We start from the raw sequence: 5,111 nt of genomic DNA, 5'->3' as shown, positions 1-5,111 counted from the left end.
GACGGCTGGTCACGGGCTCTGGCTTTGTCCCTGGCTTTGACTGTTTTTCGGGCTTAACACCTGGCTCAGTGGGTAAAGAACCCAGCCGCCAGTGCAGGAGACGTGGGTTCCATCCCCGGCTCTGCAGAGATCCCCTGGAGGAGGGCATGGCAACCCGCTCCGGTGTTGTTGCCTGGAGAATCCCCACGGACAGAGGAGCCTGCTGGCGGCTACAGTCCACGGGGTTGCAGAGAGTCGGACACGACAGAAGCGACTGAGCACGCGGGCACGGTGACCCTTTTGAGATGCCCTTCCCTCCATCATCCCAGCACAGTGACCGCAGTGGAAGGTGGGGGTGCCAGCCACGTGGTCAGCCCAGGATCACGCCTCCACTGTGATGCTCGCCTCCTCTGCCTTGCCCTGCCCCTCACCACCTCCCAACTCAGCCATCCACACCTGCCTTCTGCAATCCACTCGCCCAGGCAAGCAGACACAGGACCGTTTACTATGGTCTCGGAGCATCTTGCGTGTCCCCCCCTCCGCCCCCACGCATGGACAAAAACACCCGTAAACTCAAAACCACCGGAGCAATGTCTCCAGACGAGTAGAGGCATGTTTGATGGGGGACAGAAGGGAGCAGCTGGCTTTTTTGCGCGTGTGTCTGACTTTCCTTTTACGGAGCCGAAGGGCAGTGTGGGGCCCGTGTGGACGGGTCACTAGAGCCTCGTGCTTTTGAGTCATCAGAACAGAAGTCATTGGTGCATCGGAGTCAACCCCCTGACCCCAGTCAAGTCTGAGTGTCCAGGTGGCTGACGGGAAGACTTGTAGACAATGGAATGCGTGTGTGTCTTCCTCTGCAACAAAACAAAGCTTCTTCTTAACGGTGTTTCTCCTGTGAACTCAGAGATTCTGGGAAGGCACTCCTGTTGCCCAGCGGTTTTCGATGAATCTTTTATAAAGGCGATGTGGACTGCTCTGTCTGTGGCCAAGGCATTCTCACGTGATTTAGGAGAACTGGCTTGAGCCTTTTTTTTTTCTTTTAAACCAAATACAGGAAGTCCTCAAACCAGAACCCCAGGGTGTGTCCCCGAGGGTGCTTCGTGGCCCAGTTTTCCCAGGAAGACAGGCCTCCTGGTGGCCGGATTCCTGTTTGTTCTGGAGACCTAGTGGTCTGTTGAGCTGCTGTGCTAGCTTATGTGATGGTTAGAGAATCTGCCTGCAATGCAGGAGACTCGGGTTCAGTCCCTGGGCTGGGAGCAAGAGAAGGAAAGGCAGCCCACTCCAGTGTTCTTGCCTGGACAATCCCATGGACAGAGGAGCCCGGTGGGCTATGGTCTGTGTGGTCGCAAAGAGTTGGATACGACCGAGTGACTAACACATGGAAGAGAAGCAGATAGACTTGATGGTGAATAGGAAAAGTCCGAGATGTTGTTGCTGAGAAGACAAGAGTTTGGAAAAGAGGCAAGAAGCCGGTGGGAGAAGCTCTTTTCAGGGCTGGGAGTGGCAGAGTGGAGATGCTGAGCTGACCTCTTTGCTTGTGCTCTGGACTCAGGAAACATTGGGGTGATGCTCTTGTGAGTCTTGCGCTGCGGGGGCTTCCAGCTCTGGATATCCCACCTCGTTCTGGGTTTAATTGTGTCTGCCTCCCCAAAAGATGGGTCTTTCCTGGTGGCTCAGATGGTAAAGAATCTGTCTGCAATGCAGAAGACCTGGGTTCGATCCCTGGGACGGGAAGATCCCCTGGAGAAGGAAATAGCAACCCACTCCAATGTTCTTGCCTGGAGAATCTCATGGACACAGGAGCCTGGTAGGCTACAGTCCATGGGGTCGCAAAGAGTCAGTCACACATGACTGAGCAACTAGCACCCAAGCCCAGAAATATATCATAAGTACCTGTGAAAGTGACCTTGTTTGGAAATTGGGGCATTGCAGGTAGAATTAAGTTGTTGAGGTAGAAATGTGTTGGTCATCCGATTTGATGGGTGGCCTTATACCAAGAGGCCTAGGTTGGGAAGAATCCCAGGAGAAGGAGATGGGGGTTTTCCCTTGTAATTTAGTCTACACAGCTGTGCCTCTCTGTGTGCCTGTCTCCTGACCTCCTCTTTCTGTATGGACCCCAGTCCTTTGGGATCAGGACCCGCCCTAGTGACGTCATTTCACCTTTATCCTCTCTTTGAAGATCCATCTCCTAATACAGTCATATTCCTAGGTCCTGGGGGGTTAGTAGTTCAATTTATGGATTTGGGGTGATGCAGATGATATATATATATATAAATCTGCCTGAAATGGCAGGAGACACGGGTTCAGTCCCTGGGTCGGGAAGATCCCCTGGAGGAGGGCATAGCAACCCACTCCAGTATTCTTGCCTGGAGAATCCCAATAGTCAGAGGAGCCTGGTGGGCTACAGTCCATGGGGTCACAAAGAGTCAGACACGGCTGAGTGGCTAACACTTATCTGTTCTTTTGAGAGTGGCACCATGACAGGTGTTCTCAGCGCCGCTGACATTTTTAGGACTTAAGCCCAGGAGGCAGTATCTCTATTAACCCTGAGAATTGCTCTGAGGAAGCAGGATGGGGTGCAGGGAGCCAAGTTATACAGACGTTTTGCAACAGAGAGCAGGTAGTGTGAACAGAAGATGATTGTTAGTGAAGGAAATCAGATATCCGAATATAAGGAATTTAGTGCTTTTCTATGTATGGATATGAGTGTTGAACCATAAAGAAAGCTGAGCGCAGAAGAGTTGATGCTTTTGAACTGTGGTGTTGGAGAAGACCCTTGAGAGTCCCTTGGACTGCAAGGAGATCCAACCAGTCCATTCTAAAGGAAATTGGTCCTGGGTGTTCATTGGAGGGACTGATGTTGAAGCTGAAACTCCAATGCTTTGAGCACCTCTTGCGAAGAGCTGACACATTGGAAAAGAGCCTGATGCTGGGAAAGATTGAAGGCGGGAGGAGAAGGGGACAACAGAGGATGAGATGGTTGGATGGCATCACCGACTCTATGGACATGAGTCTGAACAAGCTCCAGGAGTTGGTGATGGACAGGGAGGCCTGGCATGCTGCAGTCCATGGGGTTGCAGAGTTGGACACGACTGAGCAACTGAACTGAACTGATGTATAGGAAGATGCAAGAATCTGGACTCACTGAAGTCATTCCTTTATTCTGCATCTCAGCTACCTGGGGCCAGCGTCCCGTGTGTTCACCTTGTGAGTTTCCTCAGGGCTCACCATGGGGAGTGGCTGCTAGAAGGCAAGTGTTGTTTCCTGAGTTCCTTCAGGGCTAATGGACTCACTCCATCGTGGTTGCAATCATTCATGACTGTGACATCCTTGGTTTACTGATATGGCTGGAAATGATTCCATTTCTCATGAGTTTCTGTAGAGGTTCATTGTGCAGGGTCATCAGTCAGGTGTCATTGGGACCCTAGAAGAAATTTCCCCATCAGAAAAGCGCTCGCTGGGTGCTAAGCTCTCCCAAGAAAGAACAGTGAGGCTGTCATACCTTTGGGATTCTGTGTGCTTCTCTTTGAGCATCACGGCAAGGAACAGGCTAGCTAGACCCAGACATGTCATGATGTGACCCAGAGAAGGAGTGCGTGCAGCCCAGAGAAAGAGACTTGTCTCGATTATAAATGATGGAAAAAAGACGGGCGTCTGGTCACCTGGTTTCTCTAGACAGTGATGCCGGGGAGGAAGACATGTTCCTGATCCTTCCAGGCTCTTCTGGCTGGTCTAAGAATGAAATGGACCTGAGACAGATGAACCAGGAGAAAAAGCACACAAAAATTTAATCTCACGTATACATGGGAGAGAGCTACGAAAATGGAGTCACTCCTGAAAATGGCCCAACGTGTAGCCTGCATGCTCACTTGTGTCCCAGGTCTTCACGACCCCCATGGACTGTAGCCCTGCCAGGCTCCTCTATCCATGGCCAGAATACTGGAATGGATTGCCATGTCCTCCTCCAGGGGATCTCCCCAACCCAGGGATAGAACTCCTGCGTCTCCTGCTTCGGCAGGCGAACTCTTTACCCCTGAGCCAACTGGGACTCCCCAAATGGCCCTAACACTCCCCTTAAATACCGTCTCCAGCTGAAGACAAAAACAGGATGTTGGGGGTAGTGGTTTGAGATATCAAAGAGGAGGAAGGGCAGTTGACATAGAGACGGAGAAAAAACAAAAGTTTTATAAATAAATGTTTGCTGGTCCAGGAGAGAGATAGAGACTCTGTGAACTCTGGTCTCCAGGCTTTGTTTGCCCCACCACAGAGGGGCCCATATCCTATGCAGACATCTCTGCTGAAACTAGGGAGTCCAGGAGCAGCTCCTCTGTGTTCTTTTAGGCAGTTCAGGGAGGAGGTCCAAGTTTTCCCTTGCGTCTGCTGGACCTTGTTTGATTTCAGCTGGAGATAATCTGCATGCCAGAGAGATACTGGGGGAGGGCAGGTTTTGTTCCTTTTCCAGTAACAATAGCCACAAACCACCCCCACCCCACCCCAAGCCCTCTTCCTGCCTCCTATCTTCTGTCACATCTCAACACTGCAGATCTCGAGCCTTGAGACTGGGAATGGGAACTGGGGGAAGAGAAACCCCTAGAAGAGGCTGCCACTGTGCCTCCTAAAGATGGGGTCCCTGGGCAGCCCTGGCCGCAAGAGGCAGAAATCTAACAGTGCAGAAAGAAAGGCATTTATAGGAGTGTAACAAAGTGAGGAGAATACATCACTTAGCATGCAGCCCTCAATGTACATCATTACCCTGCACCATTACTAGGCAACAGGTCCTGCTCAGCCATTGGTCAGCTCTGCAGCGGGTCCCGCCTACAAGCAACCAACTGTCCCTAAGAGACCCTGAGTGGTCCTGCTCAGGCATGGGTTGAGGCCTCAGTGGGCTCAGCCCACCGGCAACCAACTATGAATGAGCGCCCATGAGTGGTCCCACTCAGCCATTGGTCAGTGCTGCAGAAGGACCAGCCCAGAAACAGTCGTCAATAAGTGACCCTTAGTGGTCGTGCCCAACCATTGGTTGATGCCTCAGTGAGCTCCGCCCACTGGCAACCAACTATGAATGAGAGACCGTAAGTGGTACTGCACCTCCATTGGTTGGTACCTCAGAAGGCCCCGCCCACAAGCAACCA

This window comes from Bison bison, unplaced genomic scaffold (genome assembly GCF_000754665.1).
Source record: "Bison bison bison isolate TAMUID 2011002044 unplaced genomic scaffold, Bison_UMD1.0 scf7180017845677, whole genome shotgun sequence".
Lineage (NCBI taxonomy): Eukaryota > Metazoa > Chordata > Mammalia > Artiodactyla > Bovidae > Bison > Bison bison.
This window is presented reverse-complemented; position numbering follows the sequence as displayed.